Source organism: Monodelphis domestica, chromosome 3 (assembly GCF_027887165.1).
Source record: "Monodelphis domestica isolate mMonDom1 chromosome 3, mMonDom1.pri, whole genome shotgun sequence".
Taxonomy (NCBI): domain Eukaryota; kingdom Metazoa; phylum Chordata; class Mammalia; order Didelphimorphia; family Didelphidae; genus Monodelphis; species Monodelphis domestica.
The window spans coordinates 447,959,317-447,986,390 of NC_077229.1; the positions used below are offsets into that span (position 1 = coordinate 447,959,317).

General features: G+C 35.7%; 1 long non-coding RNA gene across 2 annotated transcripts in view; it reads right to left on the minus strand.

Annotated features, from left to right (window-relative positions):
• The window catches only part of LOC130458503 (uncharacterized), a 243,554-nt gene that overhangs the window by 64,102 nt on the left and 152,378 nt on the right, over positions 1-27,074 (minus strand). For both annotated transcript variants that reach the window (XR_008917867.1, XR_008917866.1), the window contains exons 3-5: positions 24,406-25,993; positions 6,199-6,297; positions 5,532-5,631 (exon numbers count right to left, since the gene is read on the minus strand). This is a non-coding gene — a long non-coding RNA (uncharacterized LOC130458503). The remainder of the gene's footprint in view (positions 1-5,531; positions 5,632-6,198; positions 6,298-24,405; positions 25,994-27,074) is intronic.

Genomic DNA, 27,074 nt, shown 5'->3' on the forward strand with positions numbered 1-27,074 from the left:
CTCATAACAATTCTGTGAAGACCCTCTTCTCTTGTGATACTATATTGGTCATCTCAGTGACTTCCCTGATTCCACTTATCACCTATATGCAAATGACTCCCAAATCTATATACTCCAGCTTCATGTCTTCAGTCCCATATCATTTTCTATCATTGAAGAAGGATACCAGTGGTACTTTATCTCTCTCACACCTGGAATTTCTCATGCCACCTTGAGAAACTTCTTCCCTCTGAGTATTTCCTCAGGGTCACCTCTATACTTATTTATATCCAACTTTCCAGAATCTTACTTCTCCATTCCTGCCATATTTTCCTTCCTCCCTACCCCTTTATATGTTGTCTTCCTCCATTAGAATGGAAACTCCTTGTGACTATGAAATACCTTTCTTTCTTGTATTTGGGTCCCCATAGCTTGACATAGTGACTAGCACATAGTAAGTACTTAATAAATGTTCTGTCCATTTATCTACCAACTGAACATCCCAACCTGGATATCCCATAGGCAATATAATTCAACTAGTTGAAAACAGAACTCTTTATCTTTCTCCCAAAATTAATCTTTCTTCCTAACTTCCATTTCTCTGTCTATCATTTGCTCAGTAACATAGGTTGGCAGTCTCAAAAGTTATCCTCAATTCTTCCCTCTCCTTCAAAAACTATAGTCAATCAGTTCCCAAGTCTTATGAATTCTACCTCTACAGTATTCCTAAAATTCACTCCTATCTCTCCTCTGACATAGTTCAGATCTTCATTGCCTTTTATTCAGCCTATTGCAATAAACTCATAATAACTCTCTACCTCTCTAATATCTCCCTTCTTCTATCTGTATTCCTCCTAGCTATTCAATCCATCCTACAAATGATTGCCAGATTGGTATTTCTAAAGTCTTGATCTGAGCATGTCACTTTCTTGCTCAAGAAGCTTCAGTGATTTTCTATTGCTTCTAGGATATAAAGATAAATCCCAGAATTTGACAATTAAAGCACTTTACCATTTGACAAAATATCTGTACTGTCCAATCTTACATTATTCCCCAGATTATACTCTGTATTCCTACCAAACTGGCCCTGTTTTTTGTTTCCCACTAATGGTATTTCACCACTGTCCCCTGTACCTTTGCATAAGCTATTCCTCATGCCTACAATGCCCTCCTGGTCTTTCCTGATCCCTCATCCCTAAGTGTTCTTCCCCTAAAATAACTTAGCATACATGTTGCTTTTGATTTAGCTATGTAGGTGTTATTCTCTCCACCCACATTCCTAGTGGAATGTGAGCTCCTTCAGGGCATGAATTGTTTTGTTTTTGTCTCTTTATTATTAATAATTCTTATACTACCTGGAACATAGAAGGTACTTTATAAATACTTGTTGACTTTAACTTAGGCATTACAAATATTTTTACCCACATTTTACACATGAGCAGACAGAAGGTAAGAGTCAACAGAACACAACAGCTAAGTATGATTTGAACTCTAGTTCCTCCTATTACTAAGCCTGTAGCTTGGTCCCAGATTCGCCTCTGTTCCCTTAGGACCTTAGTGTGGGTTCCTGATTCCCACTCATACTCTTATCCACTCTTTCTGATTGGATCTCTGTTACTTTCATCTTTCCATCATACTTAATCTTATCCCTCAGGTCCTTGGGTATTATTTGCCTGTTTTAACCTCTATTCCACTCTACCTCATCCTCCCAGTATCCACTTCCCAATTATGTTCCCTGGCACATGTTTATAAAACTGTAGAATTCATTGGATCACATTGACCTAGCTCAATCCAGTCTCAGTTCCCCTACTGGCCTGCCTCCTTCTGAGGTCATCTAGTTCACATACCACCACAATCACCCTTACTTTACAGATAATGAACTAAGAAAGAGAGAAGTTAGGTGATTTACCCTGTGTCTTGCAGGGAGGGATGTGAACTCAGGACCTCTGACTCTAAATCTAATGTTCCTTCCTTTATACCAAACTGTTTCAGTATTGTTCAATCAGTTAATGAAGAATCTAACAGTAGTTCAAATACATGAACTGTTTTATGGCTTACAAATTGTTTTCTTCACATCAATCCAAAGAAATAGAGCCTTAAATGTCATTGTCCTCATTTTATAGATATTTCCATTTTTCTATGTCAAAGTAAGGGCAGAGAGGCACTGTAGAGGGGAAGGTGAGAAACAAGGCAAATGACCACACACAATCTGTGTTCCTTCCATCTCTTTAGGATTATTGGGAGGATGAAATGAGCTAAAAGATGAAAAGTGCTTAAAATTTTAAAAAGTACTTCAATAATAGTAGGAAGGTATTAGAGATCCTGGAGGACTATGGCATTGGCTAAGCAGAGAAATCTGGGTCTATTACAGGAATGGATTCACGTCAGACCTCCTATCACCTTTTTCGTCACCTGGTCATACACCCATACAATTGCTATAAAATCATGAATCATGGCAGCTGTTTACCACTTGCTGAGGCTTCATCCAAACAGCTGAAAGTGTTGTATAAAATATGAGACTGATTTAATACCACACAAAGCATGACCCACTGGACTATATACGCAGCTATTAGAACACAAAGGATGCTTCTCTGTTGAAAAGTGTGCTTCTTTTTTAAACAACAGTCAAATCACCCTGTGTCACATCCCAGTTACTTTGCCTTTTTTACAAAAGATCAGCACAAAGAATGAGTCATTTCAATGTGTAATGTGCTAATTATTTTTTAAAGTGATGCACAGAGATCCTCCCCAATTCTACTAACATGGGCGTGGTTGTGGAAAGAATATTACTATATGAGGAAGGGATGCCCAAGTCAATGGTTGAGATGTTTATGTAAGATACAGAGTTAACAACCAGGCTACAAGGCTTTTATGTACCTAATTAAATCATACTATAAAAGCGTCCTTAGCATGTGGAGAACAAATTCATGTTCAAGGTAAATTCTTAAGCGAGCTGCCTGACAGAAAGCCTAAACTACCTGGTACTCCAAGAATTATATTTTATGATGTTTACTAATAATCACTAGAAGTAAAGGAATAAAAGGTAATTATCTAACAAAACAGAACCACATGGCTAAGTTTTTCTACCTGCTCAAAAACCCCCCATCCACAGCTGCCACCACAGGAAGAGAAGAGAGCAAGAAATGGAACTCCACAGAATTTATATCCTGTATATGTCAGCACATAAGGACAGGAAGAGAGTGCGGTGCTGGGAATCATAGTTATTTTTAGGGGAACAGATTCTAATTACACAGCCCACCATGACTCCCAAAGGAGAGTTAAAGATGCTCCAATAACTTATAGTGTGCTTGGAAAGAGGAAACCCACCACAAATATTCTGACTCCAGTGCCACAACAGTTCAATCAAACAACCCAGTCTGTTCCTTTGTATAAGAACACATTTATGCATTGAGTGGTAAATCATATGGAACTTGTCCCAAAAGTTTTATAGTCCACAAAGTTAGGACTGTAGAATCAAGACTAGCAGGATCCTTAGAGATAATCTTATTGTGCCTTGTTCCTCTACAGATAAGGAAGTGGAGTTCTAGGGATGTGAAATAAATTACCTAGCATCATGACGGTAGTAAACTACAGAGTGCAGTTTGTGGACAAATCAGTCCAAGATCACACAAGTAATAAATGAATCTGGATTCAAACCCTGGTCATCTGTAAAGGTTTGCTTTCTTTCTGATAGTATTTGTTCATTTGCTGACTTCTTATTCTATAGCCTCTGACTTTACAATGGAAAAATGGAAATATCTATAAAATGGGGATAATCATACTAATGCACCTATTTCTCTGGGTTGATAGGAAGAAAGCACTTTGTAAGTAATAAAGCAGGATTTCTATTTGGCCTATTATTAGATCCTAATCACACTAAAGAAGCTTTGATATAGAGGAAAGAATATTGGATTTGGAGTCAGGAGATTTGGGTTCTTTTACAAATCATGGATCCATCTTCATGAATTTGGGAAACCCATTTGCCCCTCACCTGCAGGAACTCAAAATCAGCTTCTCCAAATAGGCTTCTTTGCTGAAGGATCACTAATGGGAAGTTAGGGAATTTCTTTAAAAAGTATAGAGCTAACTATATTCTGCACCTATTCAAGAAATTCCAGTGATTCCTAATTACTTCTATTTCTAATTACTCCTTACCTTTTCAGTATTATACAAGCATTATTACTCCCCTTTATTCATTGTTTGGCCAAATTGACCTATATGCTGTTCCTCATCTAGAGTATCCCATCTCCTATCTCTGAATCTTTGTACAAGTCATCCTTCATTCCTAGAACTCACTCCTCATTCATCTTTACATCCCAGAAGTTCTAGTTTTCTTCTACCCTTCCTCAACTGCTAATGCTTTCTCCAGCCTATTCCGCAAATTATTTCTTATTTCTTTTGTGAATATCATGTATCTATGTGTGCATGTTTGTATATATATGTATACAAACACATATACATATATAAAAATATGTGTGTGTGTGTGTGTGTGTGTGTATATATATATATATATATATATATATATATATACACACACATACATAGCTCTCCCAGGTTGAATGAAGATATTTTAGGGTGAGGACAATTTCATTTTTGTCTTTGTATACCAGAACTTGGTGTTAACAAACAATAGATGCTTAATAACTGCTTATTGATTGATCAATTGTATATCAATTGTGGCACTGACATGATAAAAAGCAATGATACTGTTTAATAATCACCCACTGGTTTCATCTGGAAGAGTATCATTGGATAGATTATTGATCTAATTCAGTGTCTTCTTTTTCATCAGGTAGGGTATGTTGAGGAACTGCATGAAACATTACAAGTCACTCCACTCAGAGGTAAATACAATTTCTTTTAGTTGCAGTGGGGTTTGTACTCTGCAAAATTCTCCACTTTGACAATTTCCCTTGATCTAAAATTCTTACAAATTAAAGAGCTCTTATTAGCTGAAGAAGAATTGAAGGTAAGACGTGCCCAAAGTTCTGGTGTATTCTGAAGCTTTGTGGTGTGTGATGGAAGTCAGAGGAGCAGGGTTAAAATCCCAGGTCTCCCATCTATCACTTACGAGATCCCAAATAAGTCACTTTATCTTGTGCTCCAGTTTCCTGTTTGGTAAAATGAGTGACCTGAAATGTATGTTTGCTACTTTAAGCATTCTATGATTCTTCCACTTCTGAAGCCTTATTTTCCCTAGGATACTGGGGCCCTCTCCTATAGACTGTGGAGCTCTGACTTCAGTCCACCACCCCATATCTACTGAAAAAGGGAAGATTTAGAGTAGATAAGAAATCTGTAAATCTAACCAAAATCTTATATAACAACCTAAGAATCAGAATTCCCTAAGAATAAGGAAAAAGTTCTGAAGACTAATTTATACTCACTTCTGAGAGGGAACATCATCTTTCCCACCTAAATATCCAACGATTCAGTTAAACTTCAAAGCTGCATAGATCCCCACTCCCTGTGGAATTCTCAGTCAGTCCAGATCCCTTGATTAACTTAAAATAAGATAGCAGCAAATAAGAAGGTCATGGAAAAAGGATTACCTGAGAGTCAGGATTTCTAGATTCAAGTTTATGGTCTGTAATAAGTGTAAGTCTAAGTCCTTATGAATGACATTTCACCAGATGGGACCTCTTTCTTGATCTGCAAATAAGAGAGACAGATAGGTTCTTCTGACTCTAATTCATTCATTCACCACACATTTGTTTGGCACCTACTGTAATGTGTAAGACAGTTTTTTTTTTAAGACAACCTATTAAAAAGCCCTTTTTCTAGAAAATTTTTAAATTTTTTTCAGGTAAAACACACTTTCATATTGGCCATTGTTGTAAAAGCAAAGTCATACATAACCAAAAGCCCATAAAACTATAATATATAAAACTAAATAAATAAAACTAAAAATATACTGATGATTAAAGACAATTTCAACAGTTCTTTCTCTGGATGTGGACAACATTCCCCATCAATATGTTTTTCAGTATTTTCCAAGATCTCCAGCTTTCCATGCTTCTACTCCTCCCTGTAGGTTACACTTTTGTGGCTAAACTTCTTAAGAAAATTGTCTTTAATATGCGACCTGGATATAAAAGGAATACTATAAGGGAATTAGAATTAAGGAACATATTATATGTCAGATTTATGGGTAGGAGGAGAATTTATGAATAAATAAGGGATTGTGAAATGTAAACAGGTTAGTTTTGGATACATTACATTAAAAAACATTTGTCCAGGGACTTCCTTCTGGGTTAAGCATGGCAGCAATCTAGACATGGGACACATCCTCTCCTCAGACCCACCAATATAGACTACCTAAAAAGTCCAAAAAAAAACATTTTTATAAGAATGAAGGGACTCTACAGTAGGAAGCAGCATTGAAGATACATGGGATTTGGGCATTTCCACACTATGGGGGGGGGGGAGTTCCTACACAAACATGAGCCAATCTGCCCTCCCCCACCCCACCTATGGAGCCAGAGTCAGAGCCAGCAACAGAATCAGTGAGTGAGTGAGTGAGGGGCACCTCTGGAGTGAGCAAAGGGAAGCTTTAGGTCTTGGGTGCTGACTAAGACCACCAAGGACCTACTCCCAACAGCAGTTACACCCAAAATCCCATCGGGCAGGGAGGAGAGTGCAGAACGTGGGTACCCCTGGGAAGGTAGTGCAGCTGTGGAGATTCGAGAGCTTGCCTCAGGTAAAATCTTTGCTCCTTAACTCCATACACAGAGAACCTATCCAGCTCACTCAGATATCTGACCAAAAAGGAAAGGGGAGGGCTAATTGCACACAGGAGCCCCAAACTCCTTCCAACAAGAGTAAAGGAAAAAAAAAAGACAGTGGCACTTGAAAATTTTTACAGAGGAAAAACTCAGGCTTCAGAGGATGTACAGGAGGAAATTCAAGCAAAAACAAAACCTTCTAAAAAATGGAAAATTTCCAAAAGCTCTGGAAGAATTTAAATCAGAGCTTATCAAAAAGACAGAAGCCTTCTGGCAAGAGAAATGGGAAATGGTTCAAAAAGAGAATAAAAAAAATTATAGCATAAAATCAAAAAGTTAAAGCAGAAAAACAGGCCTTAAGGACCAGAATTGAACAACTGGAAACCAATGATATTGCAAAACAGCAAGAATTAATAAAGCAAAGTCAAAAGACTGACAAAATAGAATAAAACATAAAATATCTCACTGACAAGATAACACATCAGGAAAACAGAGGAAGGAGAGACAATTTGAGAATCATTGGACTACCTGAAAGGCCAGAAATAAACAGAAACCTTGACATCATACTACAAGAAATCATCCAAGAAAACTGCCCTGATGTTCTTGAACAAGAAGGCAAAATAGACACTGAAAGAGTTCACAGAACACCCTCTCTACTAAATCCTGAAAAAGACAACTCTCAGGAATGTAATCGCCAAATTCCAGAGCTTTCAAGCTAAGGAGAAAATTCTACAAGAAGCCAAAAAGAGACAATTCAGATACCAAGGAGCACCAATCAGGATCACACAAGATCTGGCAGCTTCCACACTAAAGGACTGCAAGGCCTGGAACATGATATTCAGAAAGGCAAGAGAACTGGGTCTTCAACCAAGAATCATTTATCCATCAAAACTGACCATATACTTCCAGGGGAAAGTATGGGCATTCAACAAAATAGAAGATTTCCAAGTATTTATAAAGAAAAGACCAGAACTAAGTAGAAAGTTTGATATCGAAACACAAAGAGTGAGAGAAACATGAAAAGGTAAATAAGAAAAAGAGGGGAAAGGAGAAAAATGTTCTTTTTTCTGTATTCAAACTCTCCTCCTTAAGGGCTACAATTAAATCAAATTATATATATATATATATATATATATATATATATATATATATATATATGGAAATGTTATTTGTAACTCTCAAAAACTGTATTCATTGTAAGATTGGGGCATTAATGGCTAAAAGATGATATGGAAAAAAAGAAAAAGGGGGGAATCTAAGAGGGCACAAAGAGATACCTGAAGAAACAAAATAAATAGAATAATGTTTTTCACACAAAGATACACATGGGAAGGGGAGGGGAAGAATACTCTTATTAAAAGGAGAGGAAGAGAGTGCTAATAGAGAATATTTAAATCTTACTCCCAGAGAAATCAACTCTGAGAGGGAAGAGCATCTAGATCCAATGGGATCTTGAACTCTATCTTATCCTACAGGGTAAGAGAGAAAGTAAAACTAAGGGGGGATAGGGAGGAAGGAGTACAAAAAGGGAGAGAAGGAGGGGGGGAACTTAACAGACCAAAAAACAAAAACAAGAAGGGAACAAAAATGGAGGGACCAGAAAGGGAAGCATACCAAGGGAGGGGATTAGGGGGATTGGTTAAAAGTAAACCACTGGTTTAAAAGGATATAGCAAAAGAAGAAAGGACAGAACTAGGAGAAGATATCAAAATGATAGGGAATTCACAAGTGACAATCATAACTCTGAGCGTGAATGGGATGAACTCACCCCATAAAATGTAGAAGAATAGGAGAGTGGATTAGAATCCAAAATCCTACCATATGTTGTCTTCAAGAAACACACATGAGGCGGGTAGATACTCACAAGGTCAGAATTAAAGGTTGGAGCAAGACCTATTGGGCCTCAACTGATAGAAAGAAGGCAGGTGTTGCAATCATGATGTCTGACAAAGACAAAGTGAAAATAGACCTGATTAAAAGGGATAGAGAAGGTAAATACATCCTGATAAAAGGGAGCATAGACAATGAGGAAATATCACTACTCAACATGTATGCACCAAATGGTATAGAACCCAAATTTCTAATGGAAAAACTAGTAGAATTGAAGGAGGAAATACATAGTAAAATTACACTAGTGGGAAACCTGAACCTACCACTATGAAATTTAGATAAATCAAATCAATAAATAAATAAGAGGTAAAGGAGGTGAATGAAATCTTAGTAAAGCTAGAGTCAATAGATATATGGAGAAAAATAAATAGGGACAAAAAGGAATACATGTTCTTTTAAGCAGCACATGGTACATTCACAAAGTCATAAAAATATGGCCTACAAATGCAGAAAAGCAGAAATAATAAATGCAGCCTTTTCAGATCATAAAGCAATAAAAATAATGATCAGTAAGGGTACATGGAGAGCCAAATCAAAAATTAATTGGAAATTAAACAATATGATTCTCCAAAATCGATTAGTTGGAGAACAAATTATAGAAACAATTAATAATTTCATTGAAGAAAAAGACAATGATAAAACATCCTTTCAAACTATATGGGATGCAGGCAAAGCACTACCCAGGGGAAAATTTATATCCTTGAGTTCATATATTAACAAATTAGGGAGGGTAGAGGTCAATAATTTCAACATGCAAATCAAAAAACCTGAAAGCAAACAAATTAAAAATCCCCAGAAGAAAGCCAAATTAGAGATGCTAAAAATTAAAGGAGAAATTAATAAAATCAAAATTGATAGAACTATTGAACTAATATATAAGACTAGAAGCTGGTATTTTGAAAAAACAAACAAAATAGACAAAGTACTGGTCAATCTAATTAAAAAAAGAAAAGAAGAAAATCAAATTGATAGTATCATAGATGAAAAGGGAGAACTTACCTCCAATGAAGAGGAAATTAAGACAATCATTAAAAAATATTTTCCCCAATTATACAGCTAATCTAGGTGATATGGATAAATATTTACAAAAATATAAATTGCCTAGATTAACAGAAGAAGAAATAGAATTCTTAAATAATCCCATATAAGAAAAAGAAATTGAACAGGCCATCAAAGAATTCCCTAAGAAAAATTCCCCAGGGCCTGATGTATTCACAAGTAGATTCTATCAAACATTCAAAGAATAGCTAATCCCAATACTATACAAACTATTTGACATAATAAGCAAAGAGGGAGTTCAACCAAATTCCTTTTATGACACAAATATGGTACTGATTCCAAAGTCAGGCAGGTAAAAAACGAGAAGGAAAACTATAGACCAATCTCTTTAATGAACATAGATGCAAAAATCTTAAATAGGATACTAGAAAAAAGACTCCAGCAAGTAATCAGGAGGGTTATTCACTATGATCATGGGGGATTTATACCAGGAATGCAAGGATGGTTCAATATCAGGAAAACCATCCACATGATTGACCATATCAACAAGAAAACCAACAAAAATCACAGGATTATCTCAATAGACACAGAAAATCCTTTGACAAAATACAACACCCATTCCTATTAAAAACACTAGAAAGTATAGGAATAGAAGGGTCTTTCCTAAAAATAATAAATAGTATATATCTAAAACCATCAGCAAACATCATCTGCAATGGGGATAAACTAGAAACCTTCCCAATAAGATCAGGAGTGAAACAAGGATGCCCATTATCACCTCTATTATTTGACATTGTACTAGAAACACTAGAAGTAGCAATTAGAGAAGAAAAAGTAATTGAAGGTATTAAAATTGGCAATGAAGAGACCACGCTATCACTTTTTGCAGATGATATGATGGTCTACTTAAAAATCCTAGAGAATCAACTAAAAAGCTAGTGGAAATCATCAACAATCTTAGTAAAGTTGCAGGATACAAAATAAAACCACAGAAGTCATCAGCATTTCTATTTATCTCCAACACATCTTAGCAGCAGGAATTAGAAAGAGAAATTCCATTCAAAATCACCCTAGACAATATAAAATACTTAGGAATCTATCTGCTGAGACAAACACAGGAACTATATGAACACAACTACAAAACACTTTCCACGCAACTAAAACTAGATCTGAGCAATTGGAAAACATTAACTGTTCATGGGTAGGACGAGCTAACATAATAAAAATGACCATCCTACACAAACTTATTTATTTAGTGCCATATCCATCAAACTTCCAAAAACCTTTTTTTACTGAATTAGAAAAAACCATAACAAAGTTCATTTGGAAGAAAAAAAGACCAAGGATATCCAGGGAAATAATGAAAAAAATACAAAGGACAGTGGCCTTGCAGTCCCAGATCTCAAACTATACTATAAAGCAGTGGTCATCAGAACAATTTGGTACTGGCTAAGAGACAGAAAGGAGGATCAGTGGAATAGACTTGGGGTAGGTGACCTCAGCAAGACAGTCTATGATAAACCCAAAGACCCCAGCTTTGGGGACAAAAGACCACTATTTGATAAAAAAAAAAACTGCTGGAACAATTGGAAGACAGTATGGGAGAGATTAGGCTTGGATCAACACCACACACCCTACACCAAGATAAACTCAGAATAGGTGAATGACCTGAAACATAAAGAAGGAAAGTTTAAGTAAATTATGTGAACACTGAATAGTATACATGTCAGATCTTTAGGAAGGGAAAATTTTTTAAAACCAAGCCAGACTTAGAAAGAGTCACAAAATGTAAAATAAATAATTTTGACTACATCAAATTAAAAAGCCTTTGTACAAACAAAACCAATGCAAACAAAATCAGAAGGGAAATAAACTGGGAAACAATCTTCATAACAAAAAACTCTTACAAATGTCTAATTACTCAAATGTACAAAGAGCTAAATCAACTGTACAAAAAAATCAAGCCATTCCCCAATTGTAAATGGGCAAGGGACATGAAAGAAATCAAAACCATTAATAAGCACATGAAAAAGTGCTCTAATTCTCTTATAAATCAGTGAGATGCAAATCAAAACAACTCTGAGGTATCACCTCACACCTAGCAGATTGACTAACATGACAGCAAAGGAAAGTAATGAATGCTGGATGGGATGTGGCAAAGTTGTTGTGAATTGATCCAACCATTTTGGAGGGCAATCTGGAACTATGCCCAATGGGCACTAAAAACTGTCTGCCCTTTGATCCAGCCATAGCACTGCTGTGTTTGTACCTCACAGAGATAATAAGGAAAAAAGACTTGTACAAAAATATTCACAGCTGCACTCTTTGTGGTGGCAAAAAATTGGAGAATGAGGAGATGCCCTTCAATTGGGGAATGGCTGAAGAAATTGTGGTATATGTTGGTGATGGAATACTATTATGCTCAAAGGGATAATAAAGTGGAGGAATTCCATGGGAACTAGAACAACCTCCAGGAAGTGATACAGAGTGAAAGGAGCAGAACCAGAAGAACATTGTACACAAAGACTGATATTCTGTGGTACAATGGAATGTAATGGACTTCTTCATTAGTGACAATGCAGTGATCCTGAACAACCCAGAGGAATGTATGAGAAAGAACACTATCCACATTCAGAGGAAAAACTGTGGGAGTAAAAATACCAAAGTAAAACAACTGCTTTGTTTCATGGATTGAGGGGGATTTGGCTGGGGATGTAGACTCTGATTGAACATCCTAGTGCAAATACCAACAATATGGAAATGAATTCCAATCAAAGACACATGTAATGCCCAGTGGAATTGTGCCTCGGCTACAAGATGTGAGGGGAAGGAGGAATAGAAAATGATTTTTGTAACCAGGGAATAATGATCAAAATTGACCAAATTAATAAAAAAAGAAAAAAAATTTAAATACAAATTTGTCCAAATAATACTAATGTAGCCAAAATTAGATAGCAATTAATTGGGAAAGCAATAAGTTGTGAGATCTCATATCTAAAACATATAGAGAGCTTTGTCAATTATATAAGAATATGAGTCATTCCTCAGTTGATACATGGTCAAATGATATGAATAGGCAGTTTGGGGATGAATAAATTAAAAATATATGTGTGCATGAAAAATGTTCTAAATCATTATTAATTATAAAAATTCAAATCAAAACAGCTCTAATATTATCTCCTGTTTATCAGATTGGCTAAAATGATAAAAAGAGCAAAATGATAAATGTTGGAGGGGATGTGGAAAAATGGGGACACCTACTTTGTTGGTGGAACTGTGAATTGATCCAACCATTTTGGTTGTAAATTCCAGAATAAATCTGGAATTATACTCAAAGAGTTATAAAACTGTGTATACATTTTGATCCAGCAATACCACTATTAGGTTTATTTCCTAAGGTCATCAAGGAAAAAGGAAAATAAATTGTATGTTCTAAAATATTTATTGCAGCTTTTTTGTGGAGGCAAAGGACTGGAAATTGAAGGAATGTCGATCAAAGCTGTGATATATGATTGTAAAAAATGCTATTGTGCTATAAGAAATAACAAACAAATGATTGCAAATAATCCTCGAAAGACTTATATTAAGTGATGTAAAGTGAAGTGAACAAGACCAAGGGGATATTGTACACAGTAACAGCAATAAAGCATGATGATCAATTGTGAATGACAACTATTATCAACAAGGAAAGGATCCAAGACAGCTCCAAGGGACTCATGACAAAATAAGATATCCATCACCTCAGAAGAAATAGGCAGAATCTGAATGAATATTGAAACATACCATTCTTCATTTTATTTTCTCCATGAATTTTTCTCTCATGTAACCAGGATATGTCTTATTTCACAACATGAAGAACATGGAAATATGTATTATATAATATATGTACAATCTATATCATATTGCCTGCCTTCTTAGAGAGGGAGGAAACTTAGGACAGAGACAGAGAATACAGATTGCAAAATGTCAGAAATCAAATATTTGAAATTGTCATATAATTGACAGGTAATCTGGAAAAATAAAAACTTCTCTTCTCCCTCTATGCTGCTTCACTTGGTGATCTCATGATCTCCCCTGGATTTTAATTATCATTGCTATGCTGATGATTTCCAAATCTACCTATTGTGAATAAGGGAATGGCCAAAAGCAAAGGAAATATCACATGTGAAACAACATTATACCCATAATATTGACAGCAACATAGAAAATTTAGAAGAAAATTCTGAATAGAATGCAAAAGAAATATAAAAAATCTGAAGTAATACCAAATATCCTAACAACAACTTAAATTCTCCCTATAAATGGAATGAGAATAAAAGAAGAAAAAACAGTATAAAGTACTGCATAAAAACATGAGATAATCCTAGGTATCAAGAAAATAGCTCCAGATAACAATCAATTCTCTGCTGACAGTGAAACAAATTCTTACTCATAGAAAAAACAAAAACATATCTCTGCTAACATATAACATCATGAAGAATTTCTGTTTATAACAACAATCAAGGTTAAATCAAAAGTAAAAGAAATTTTTCATCTCCAGTTATTCAAATATTCAAATCTTCCAATATCAAAGTCTCCATAGATCCAGATCTCCAAAGAATCAGATATCAAATGACAAAAATCAATATCAAACCTCAAAATCATAGGACGCATTTATCACAGATTAGAAAAAATACAATTGCATACACATATGCATGAAGATTTCACACCATAGAAGACTGACATGCACAAAGGAAGATTTCAGACTTACTTACATGTACATGCATACATGAAAAAGATCAATCTTACACACATGCATATGATAATCTTACACACATGCATGAATTTGTATTTTAAAATCATCAGAGAACACAAGACTTCAATCAAGGTGAGACAACAAGTCAATATGCATGCTGTACAGGGGAAGTCACAAGACCTGTATATTTGCATTCAATCAACACCAAGGACACGAAAAGAACTTTAAAATCAAGGCCTGATGATAAGGGGTCACATAAGATTATTCATCATGCATGTTAATCTCACATGTAGGTCAATGCATATTCATTTACACCAAAAGCATAACATGAAGAGTACTCATAGATGGAGAAAGTATGGAACAATTCATAATTAGCACGTACAATATTTCATACTGATGATTTGGGGTTGCATGAAAATAAAAATCAACCTATTGGGGCTTTTGCAGGACTCATGCAGGCAAGAAGTTACAAAGACTCTTGTCTGAATGACTTCTGGCCAAGACTCATGTACAAATGTATCATAGTTGTACACATGTAAAGTTTGTACAGAAAGAACAATGCACATTTGTATCATACTAATGGATTAATTTACCAATATAGTTTTAGGATACTAATGGACTAACAATTAACACACTGGGAAAGATTAGCTAAGGGAAGTTTGAAACTTGAGACAGTTTAGGGACAGAATTATTATATATCTTAAAATGAGTTATAGACATATAGTTACCTTAGGAGTTAACAGAGTTTATAAAAGTTCATAGGTAATACAATTGTTATCATTCATTGTGATAGGAAAATTTACTTTGTTACAAAGATGTTACAATTGTTGAATCTGTTGTTTGTGTTCAAATTGCTTCTGTATTTGAATTTGACTTTCCATGCCTTTTTTCCACTTTCCTGTAAACCCAAAATCTTAGATTAGGATATAAGAAGAATTAAGATAGTAGAGATAAGATTAGGATTTGTATTTTTGGCTGGTGGTGGAATATTTAGAATAGTATATGTCATAGAATAGATAGGTAGAAAACATTATTATATCATTCAGGTAAGTAAAGAACCATAATGGACGAAGTCTGGTTGACTTTTGTAGGAACACAGAAATGGGGGAGTTGTGAATAAGGGAATGTCCAAAAGCAAAGAAAATCTGAAATTTGAAGAAAATGCTCCAGGAGGGGCAAATGGAGCATTCAGAGGACCTGCTGGGGATGGGAGAGTTCCAAGTTCAAAACAGTTGGAGCCAGAGAGAAACTTCTGCTTTTCTTATCTAGGACTCTAAGGGAGTTGCATGAGAGAAATACTCATCTGAAAACCCTTTGCCTGAATTGAACTGAATGAAATTCTTCATGCCCAACTGAAGACAACCTTTGGAAAAGAGACTATATTTTTCCCTTAGGGGAAATTCAAAGCCATATTCCATGGAGAGAGTTTTGGTCAAGCCCTGGGAAGTTGCCATAGGAAAAAGATAGTGGGGACTTTCCTCTTTTCCCTCTGCCCTCTCCCTTCCTTTTAAAATAAAACAGATATTTTGAATTATAACAGAATTGATTCAGAGTCTATGTAACAGGAGGGGAATTTCAATCCATCAATAGAAGAAAGATGTGGGGAGTAGACTTACCCTATAATCTGAACTACTTGACTCCACTGAAAACAGCATAACTCAGGAAGAAAGAGGAAGTGCCACACAGAACTCAGTCCCCAAACAGCTACTCTCTGATCCCTTCCCCCTTTTAGTTTCCCTCACTTTTACACTATCCAGCTCTAATCTCTGCTGACCTTCAGTCTCACATTTCCAACTGCCTATTGTAACAGTTAAAATTTAGGAATTTGGGGAGACGGGGGAGACTGAGGCATCTGAGGCAGGTAGAAATTAGTTTCTCTCTGCAAGGAGTATTATATTTTTTAGAGGTTTTATTGAAGATTAAGGATTAAAGAAAATACAGGATAAAAAACACTTGTCCAGGCCATAGAGTGGCCTAGACACAACCTCACCTACATTATGAAAAAAACCAGGCCTGCCCCAAAACGGAAGTCCAAGCGCCAAGAGAGCTCAAAAGCCTTTGAATCAGCTTAAATACCTTCTCCATCTCGGTCCAGGTGAGATTACAAGGCATTCTGGGGAAGTGGAGCAAAGGCTCGTGGGGATTGTAGTCCTGTATTCAAGTCTATTTTTTTACACTATCAAACATCTCATACTGGATAATAAATGGGCATCTTTTTAAAAAATCCTTACCTTCCTTCTTAGAATTGATACTAAATACCAGTTCCAAGGCAGAAGAGCACTAAGGGCTAGGAAATTGGGGTAAAGTGACTCACTCAGCCAGGAAGTGCCTAAGGTCAAATTTGAATACAGGTCCTCTTAACTCTAGGCCTAGCACTCTATCCACTGTGCTCCTTAACTGCCCCCACCAATAGGCATCTTAAATTCCATTCATTAAGTTTCCCCAAAACCCTCCTTCTTTCTAAACTTTCATAATCCTATCAAAGGCACTACCATGCTCTAGTGCAACCTAGATGTCATTCTTAACTCCTCATTATCTCTCACCCCATCCTATCCAATCTGATGCTAAGACCAAATGATTTCACCTTTGAACTATCTCTTGGATATGCCCCATTCTCTCATCTGATACTGATACCATTGTGGTCAAAACCTTCATCATCTCACATCTGATGGTCACCATAGCCAACTGGTTAATGTGCCTGTTACAAGTCTTTCCCTACTTTGGTCTATCTTCCATTTAACCACCAAAGTTCTTAAAGCATTGATCACTCAATAAATTCCAGTGGTTTTCTATGTCCTCCCAAATACAAAGACATTTTTTAGCATTTAAAGCTCTTCATATCCAAGTACAGCTTCCCCACTTTTCCAATGTTCTTATACCTCATTTCTGGCTTTTCCCAATTTGCACCCTGGCCACATACTCTTTGATCCATTAACACTAATCTCCTTACTTAAAAAGATATTCCATCTCTGGGCTCAGACATTTTCTATGGCTATCCTTCATGCATAGAATATTCTCCTTCTTTATCTCTATCTCATGGATTCTTTGGATTCTATTAACTGTCATCTTAATTTCCATCTTCTATAGGAAACCTTTATCAATCCTTCTTAATCTAGTGCCTTCCTTCCACTAATTATTTCCTATTTATCCTGTGTATAGCTTGTTTGTATATATTGGTTCATTTCTTGTAACCCCCATTAGAACGTGAACTCCTTGAGCAAAGGGATGATCTTTTGCTTTCCTTTGTATTCCTAAATATAATTCTGGGCATCCAATAGGTGCTTAATAAATGCTTATTGTCTAAATGATTTCACTATATTCTTATAATTTTATTTTTGTTTCTTGTTGTTTAATTTGTCTGTGATTAGCCAATACTGAGTCAACTAGAAGAAATGAGGCAGGTCACCCTGAGAAGTCTTGAGCCCAAAGACCTCGATATCTTTGATCAACAGAAGTCAACACTTGTTGTAAGGAAAGTATTTAAAAGTCTTAAAGTGCTATGTAAATATAATTTATGATGATGAGCATATGACTTTCCCTAAGATATGCCTCCATCATAGCAAGCATTAGAATAGAACCACATTCCAGTAGTATTATGTCATCCCTTTTAATTAGGTATGATGCTACTGTTCTTATGAATTATCACCCAACAATCTATTTAATAAACAAGGTACTAGTTAGCCAATGACCTTGTAATGCTATATTTAGTCAGACTCCTAATTAAGATTTAAAAAGAATCCTAGCATCAGGTTGAGAGTTTCATACTGGTTTACTCTGTAATTTTAAGCAAGTCTCCAAGCCTCAGTTTCCTCATCTCTTCTGTGGAAGTAATGATATTCTCCCTGCCTACAATGGTAAGATTGTTATATCACAGAACAAATAGATGAGAAAGGGTAAAAAGATCAAAGTGGCTATACACTCTTATGATTACATTCGAATGGTGTATTTTCTCATTTTCCTAACAGACATTGTTGGTATCTAACTAAATTCTACCTTTTTTATGTATATTTTCCCTCAAGTGGGTTTTTCCTCATCATAAACAAATATATACATATGTGCATGGATCCTACTTATAATACTTTCTAGTCATATGGCCACAGGCAAGTGACTTAGGCTCTCTGAGAATTCTTTCATCTGAATCCCTTTCATGCACTCCACAATCCAACCAAATTTTCCTCCTTACTGTTCCTCATACAGGACACTTAATCCCCACCTCAATAACTTGGTATTGGCTGTTCTTCATTCCTGGAGTGCAATCCTTCCTCATCCCTGTCTCTCAGAATCCAAAGTTTCTCTCAAGAGTCAGTCGAAATGCTTCCTTTTTCATGAATCCTCCTCTTGCTGCTAGTGCCTTCCCCTTCAGAAAAAAAGCTTGTTCTATACGCATGTATAGATGTATATGCCAATACATAATATTACCCTACTATAATTTTTATATAACTAGACCCTAGCAGGGTGCTTGCCATATAATTGATACTCAATAAATGTTTATTGATCAGTTCATTGATTTTCAGTTTCTTCATACATAAAATGAAATCAGTGACTACAATAAGTACAGATGCTGTGCAGGAATGATATATACTTAGTAAAAGTATAACTTTATAATACTTCCCCCAAAAAGGATACCATAGGTTCAAGACACAATCTGGGTCAGCATCCACTAAAAATCCCAGCCTCTAAGTCTCCGCCAATGCTTCTTTTATCAGATCAACTAAGTGATATACCAGATCAAAACGTAAATATTGAACAATACAGCAATAAGACAAGTTCCTCCCTAAACCTCAAGGGTCCATTTTCCACAGACTGAATCATCACTGATGAGAGGAAATACACATAAGGAACATGTGTGTGGAACCCACATAAAGAGTGGTATACACATGAAAAACACAAAGGGGTTCTACATGCAGGAAACACATAAGAAGAGGGCATAGGGATCATGCTTGGAAAAAAGATACACATTGGGAACATACATGATGGGGGCAGTTCACATATCTCTGGCAACTTCCTTATTGTAAAATTTCTGACTCCAAGGTTTAGTTCTTCACATTGCAGCTGAAGTCTGCTGGTCTGATGATTCATTTGGATTGTGACCTCCTACATAGTGCTGGGGCCCTGGGTTGGTCTGTTTTCCCCTCTGTGCTACTCTGCTCCCTGTTGGTGCCATCCACTAGTGTTATATTGAACTATAGTCATTAGGCAGGTCCCCTCCATCAGAATCTATTAATCACCTACTGAGTATCTATCATGGGTTAGTACTGTGCTAAGTGCTTTACAAATATTATCCCATTTGATCTTCTCAACAAACCTGGAAACCGGTGCTATTATTATTTGAATTCATGTCCTTCTAACTCCAGGCTAAGTTATCTATCCGCTGTACCATTCTAGTTACCATAGAGGCATATTATCTCTGCTCTAAGCAGCTTTGATACCTCTCATCCAAAGTCCATATTAACACCCATCTCTGGGATTAAATAACACAGAAGAATAAAGGGACTCCTACATTTGAATCAAATGGCCTGAGTTTCAGTGGCTCCTTGGTCACCTGCTAGTTAGTCATGGAGAAAACCTCTCTGAAATGTAGTTTCTTCTGCTATAAAATAGGAATAATAATAATAATAACTTAGAAGGTTGTTGTAAGGAAAGTGCTTTGCTATGAATACTATAAGATTTTATAGAGAAGAACCTCTAAATCATATAGGTAACAAGATGGCAGAACAGACATTTTTCTCCAATCAAAACCTCTCAGTCCTCTTCAAACAGAAATTATGTGCCAAAGATAAAGCAATTCCAAAGTCTAGGACACTCAGAACCCAAAAGAAGGTTTAAAAAAAACTCAAAACAGGATGTTCACTGACCCTAATCTCACTCAATATAGCTCCCATATATTCCACATCATCACAGTGAAGCTGTAATAGCAGACCCAAGGACATACACAGGCTTGCATCAAAGCTCATGTTTTGCTCTCCAACTCCCTCTCTCTAGTGCAATAGAGACTCTAGTTCTGGTCTTGGCATCTAGCTTGGCCTTATCCCTTCAGAATCAAAAACTTGCTGAGGACTGCAACCCATAACAAGTGCTACAAAGCTCTGAACTTCCAAAGCTATGGAAATAGGCTCTGAACTGCTAGTGTCAGAGAAAGCAGACTGATCTTCCAGAGCTGAGGGAATGAGATTCTGTTGGTGCCCAAGAAAGAAGGCACTGAATTTCTTTCTGGTGCTAGCACAGAGAACTAAAGAACACAAAGAGTAGGATAAGTCAACAAGACAGGACATAATGTATGGGAGCAGGAGTATAACATTTCACCAAGCTTGAGGAAAAGATCATAAAACCCCTATTAGGACAGTTCTTAATATCCAAAAATTATTTGGGACAAAGACCTACTTGGGTAAACCGAACTGTCCCATATAGTAAGAGGCTAAGATCCAACACCCAAAGAAACCACAATCAGAGGTGAAGGATTTAGGAGTGATTAATAAGGAAAATGGCACAAGGGGTGGGAGGAGGAAGAAAAGGCTGAAAATACCAATGATTTCAGGAAGAAGAAATTCCAAAGACCTTGACAATAAACAGATAAATCAACAGGAAAGATAGCAACACAAGGAAATATGACCTCCAAATTTAGTAAATACATTCAGACATCTCTAAATAAGTAGAGCAAAATGAAGGAAAATGATCTAGCACTTGATGAGACAGAGGACCACGTAGAATTTGAGGAGGTTATGGAAACACAACTCACCCTTTTTGAGATATTTCGATAAGAAATTCATGTCTTATGCAACAAACATAAGTAGAATAGAAAAACTTGAATCTGCAGTGGCATGCCTCATCAAAGTAACAGAAGAGAGGGGAAAAATGGAGTGAGAATGCAGATACACAGAAGTGAATGACAACCTAGAAGAGAATCAAAAAACAAGAGCATTAAAAGAAAATATGAAAAAGAAGAAAAGAAAGTATTTTCACTAAGCAAGCAAATATGCTACCCTCAAAAACTTAAACTGTAAAGTCAACACAAGAATTATAGGTATCCCAGAAGAAGACAGGACAAAATACTTTAATACCATAATGAATGAAATAACAGAAGAGAACTGCCCAGAACTTCTGAACATAAGAAATAAAATTCCAATTGGAAAAGTTTACAAATTACCTTAAGAAAAAAAAAACAAGGCTGCAAACACCAAGATACAGTGCCTAAATTTAATAATTCAATTCGAAAACAATAAGTTCTATAATCCATTAGTAGAAAGGTGTTTAAATGCAAAGGAAAGAATATTTGAATAATGTAATATTATTCTGTACCTACAACCTAAATAGAAGAGGGAAATGAATAATAGGATCCAAAAACAACTGATGTTTACCATGCAGCCCAGGGTGACCTATCCTGAAAATCTGGCCTTAATATCATACAAGACAAAATAATAGAATTAAATTATAAAGAAGAAATTTGAAACCATTTTAGAAAGAAAGGCAGAACTAAAGAAATTATTTGTTTCTTGAACCCTTCAAATTATAGAGGAGGAATGAAAAAATGCAGTCAACAAGAAGAGCAACAGAGTGATAATGGAAATACTGGTGTGAAATTTCTTTCTAAATGAACCATGTTAGGTGTGAATGCAGAAATCTGTTGGAGATAACAGTGAAGAGGCAGACAGGGGGCATTATGAAGAGAACCCTGCCTACAGGTGAATGCTCCTTTTGTGAGACTATATTAGTTATAATATATTACTATATATATTATTACATAATATATAATATACTATATACATGCTATATATACTATATATATTACTATATATTATTATATTATAATATATTATTACAAGGAGATTACATGAAAGAGAGGATAAGAGCAAAAGGTTAGAGAGAAGTGATGATGTGTCCAGGTCAAATCAAAGGCTAGCAATGAGAGGAAGGTGACCTATTTGCTCTCAGAAAGGGAAAAACCCATTATGGAATGAGTGAAGAGAAAAAGGTAAAAAATTGAAAAAGAAGGAACAAGATAGAGACTTTGGAGATAGGAAGGAGTTCTATTGATGAATTCTCCTATGGGTGAAGGGGGATGAGGTTAAAGGCTGGGGAATTTCTAGAGGAGTAAGAGAACATGGACATAGAAAGGAGATTTTCAGGTAAAAATAGTTGTTTTTATTAAAAAGGTCAAAAAGGATAGAGATCAATGGGTGTGAAAATGTCCTACCTTCAGCCAATGTTATAATAATGAAAGAATATAAGAAAATGTCTGAGATAAACCTAAAGCAATCAACAAGGGGGAAATCATGTGCCTGCAATCATGTTAACAAAATAAAAAAGAGAATATTTATTAATAAAATATATACATGTAAAAATCAGAAAATCAAATAAACCCAAAATAAGTCCAAATGAAAAATATGGAAAATTATATGGAAAATAGGTAAATAAAAAATAAAAACCATAGAAATTATAAATAAAACGCAAAACTGGTTCTTTGAAAAGACTAATAAAATTGATTTAATTATTCTGAACAAAAATGAACACAGACATCAAATCAATAAAATAGTAATTAATTAAGGTGAAATCACAGCAAAGCAAGAAATTAAGTAAATAATCAGAAGATGTTGTATACAATTAAATGCTAAAAAAAAGCCTAAAACATATACACATAAAAAAGGGGAATAGCTTCTAAAATATGATACCCAGATTGTCAGAAAACCCATTACAGATCTTAAAGAACCTGACCTCAGGAAAGAAACTACCAAATGACGAAACTATTGGATCTGATGGATTCACAGGAAAAATTCTCCAAATTTTAAAAAAACAGTTAGTATAGGTGGCTTATTGGATAGAGAGCTAGGCCTGGAGATGAGAGGTCCTGGGTTTAAATCTGATCTCAGACTCTTCCTAGCTCTATGACCCTGAGCAAACCACTTAATCTCAATTGTCTAATCTTTGCTGCTCTTACACCATAGAACTAAGACCAAGTATTGTTTCTATGACAGAAGATAAAGAGTTTAAGGGGAAAAACTAGTATGCACACTTCATGAATTATTCTCAAAACCCAAGAAATAAACACACTGCCAGAATCCATTTTTGAGACATATGTCAATCTAATATCTAATTCAGGGGAAAAGGAAACATAGAAAGAAAACTGTGGACCAATATCATTAATGAATATTGACTCAAAAAAATTTAATCAAATAAATCATTCCTTTGGATCAAATGGGATTCATATAAGAGATGTGAGGATAATACAACATTTGGAAATCAACATAATTTAATTATTTTTAAAACTAAAGCATCCAAAACCACATGATCACCTCAATAGAATAAGAAAAAGCTTTTGACAAAGAATAATACTTTCACACTAAGAACTCCACAAAGTATAAGAAAAGAGACCTTTTATAATATCATAGCAAGCATCAATCTACAACCAAAAGCAAATATTATATGCAATGTGAAAACACTAGAATCTTTCCCAATAACTACAGTAGTTTAGTAAGGATGCTTATTCTCCCCTGTTAAAATTATAAGGGAAGATAGATGGGGAGGAGCAGGGATGGTGGAGGTGAAAGGATAGGAGGGTTGAAAGAGAGTAACCCGAGCTGAGAGAAAATCTGTATAACTCTCTATCTCTTGCACACCTTAAACATACAAGAAGCAATATCCCAGTGAAGATGTAACGACAGGGATGGACATGGGCCATGTCCCAGTAAGTAGATTTCAATGGGTTATGGTTTAGACTTTTCCTCAGGACTTTGCTATTCCTGAGACCCAAGAAATCTCCCCTGGACACACAGTCCCATTGGACAGGCTGAATGTCAGTTGCTCTGGACTTTGCTCAGCCAAAGCTGATATAGTCAGCCTACCCCCGTTCCCTCTTTCTCTCTTTCTACTCTCTTCCTTATCTTCTGTAACAACTTAGACCTGACTGCGGTTTTCTTCAAAAAAAGGGTGGTTTAATCGTTCAAGAAACAAGGGAGGTATTAGATCAGTGGGAACAGGGAACCCTAAGTACTATCCAATCAGTATAGATACTCCTTCAGCCAAGTCAAAGAGCTCAGGCTTCAACATTTCTTCTCCTCCCTTCTCTCTAATCACTTTACTAACCCACTCTAAACAGATCACTAGTGTCCTTCTTGGAAAGGCAATGGGATAGGATAGGTCTTCAGGGTGACCCCCATGAGGTTCAGGGGTAAAGCACCCCTAAGCATCAGTTGTTCTTTGCTTCTTAGATCAATGATACAGAGACATCAGGGATCTCTCTGTCTTCCAGCCCAATGGGAAATAGAGGCAAGACTCTGGTACCACAGATTTGGGGTCCTGAGCTCAGATCCTTTGCTCCTATCTCTCTTGAATCCACAGGGCAAAAGACCACCCCCAAAGCTTTCTATCCCACAAGCCCTTTCTGCACCTCCAACTGCCATTCTGTCCTGCCAACATTCAAAAATGGTTCCTCAGTGCCAGTTTCCTCTCCATAGTCATCCCCTTTTTTATGTTGTAACCTTCCCAAGGTCTTTTGCATGTACCTGTATTACTTACAAATTACTAATTATTCTAGTTTCTAACTACTCCTCCCAAAATAATAAACTTCCTCTATTTACTCTATCACCATGCTATGCTAAAATTATCTATTCTAAGAGATTTTTGCAGGAAAGTTTGGGGTAAGAATAGTTTTGGGGTTTACAACAAAAGCCAGTACAACAAATGTTTTAACACAATTACACAGAAATGTCAACCCTAATGATAATACTACTTATTCTTACTAAGTTTAAACTAATACCAACAGTTTTCTACTTCTCTATGCTTATATTGCAATCTATTCTTTTTCCATGAACACAATTTCAGCATCAGCTTTACAATCAACAATCAAACCTTTAACTAACTACTGTGCAAATATAGTTCACTTCTATTCCGAAGTATAAGTAACTGTCTAATCTATGTTTAACTTAACTCTTAATCTATTCCCTACTTATATGCTATGCTCTAAGTCCTTACTCTATTTTATACACTAATTCTATGTGCAATGCATGTACACGCTATGTTACATATCTATAGACCCTATAACTATGTTGCCAACCTATTTTATAAGTATTTACACTATTCACAGAGGTTATGTACATATGATACAATATTATACATTGTTCCCTAATCCTGGTGTTAATCAAATAGAAATATCTTTTGAGCTTTCTATTTGTCTAAGACTTTATGGGACTGACTAATATATGCAGATATACATTTTGCATAGCTGCAAGTCCTGACTCTCATTCATCTACATGAGGTCCCAATATATGATCAGTTTATGATTTTTGTCTTGTGTCACTTACTTACTTACTTACTTACTTACTTACTTACTTACTTACTTACTTACTTACTCCTGTTCTTTGGATTTCCACTTCGTATGTTCACTGATGAATCCCTTCTTTCATCTGAGCTATGTGGTGTTACATGTTTCCCCTAATATGTGAAATTAATTGTGTATTATTATGCTCACACTGCACCAGCCTTACATACTATTCTTGTTTTCTGTCTGTCCTCTTCTTTAATACAAATTATGAAGTTCAAAATCTTAGATGTCCATTTCAGCTTGCAATCTTTGTGTCTTCTTTCTGTCAGTTTTTCTTGCTACTTTTCATCTGGAATGCTTTCTTGTTCTTCATTCTGTCAATGTTACATGCTTGACTGTCATTTTTGTTGCCTGTTGGGAACATTTTGTGGAATTACTCTTTCCTAGTTCTGTAGTTTTTATGTTAATCAGTTTTTGTTTTAATTTCTCAGCACTATCTTTTGTCTATTTTCTTCATTTATCCCTGTTACACTGGTGTTAGATTTCTTAGGTATTATGTGTGAAGAGTGGAACCATGACTCTTCCTGCAACTTTTATGGCAGTTGGTGTAGTGAATATAACTTAAAATGTTCCAACCCATTTTGTGTCTGTACCCATTTTCCTATTAAAGTTTTTGATGTACACTTTGTCTCCTGGTTTGATGTTATGTAGATTATAATACAAGGGTTCTGTTTGTTGAATTAAGCCCATTTTGTGCAATTCTGTTATTCTAGTTTGTAAAGCCAGAATGTATTTGCTTAATTGATAGTCTCCTCCTCCTATCATGGCTATATAAGCTGGTTTGCAAGTCCTTCCCTGCCAAATTGCATGTCCATATAGCATTTCAAATGGAGAGATATGCATATCCCCACTTGGTCTTGTTCTAAGATGGAACAGAACTGACAGAATGTCTGTCCATTTTAGGTGTGTTTCTGCACAAAATTTTCCAATTAGTGTTTTGATATCTTTGTTTATTCTCTCCACTTGCCCTGAACTCTGGAGATGATATGGTGTGTGGTAATTTGGTTCTATTCCTAGATTTTTATAAATTTCATTTAGCATTGATTGAGTAAAATGAGCAGTCCAAGTCCAATTTTCTAGGAATCCCAAATCTAGGAATGATTTCTTTTAGCAGGATTTTAACAACAAACACTGTGTTGTTTGTTCTTTTTGGCAGGAAAAACTTCTGGCCATCTAGTTAGTCTGTCTATGATTACTAGGCAATACCTAAACCCTTTGTTTCTTCGCATGCTTCTAAAGTCAATTTGTATACATTCAAATGGAGTATACGCTAAAGAACAACCTCCTAATCCTTTGGTCTTAAACACTACCTAATTGAACCACATACAAATTTTATATTTCTGACAGACTTATGGAATATGAAGATATTCCAGACACAGTCCAAAATTGTCTCACTAAGTCAATTACAGATTGGGTTCCATACTGTCCTTGT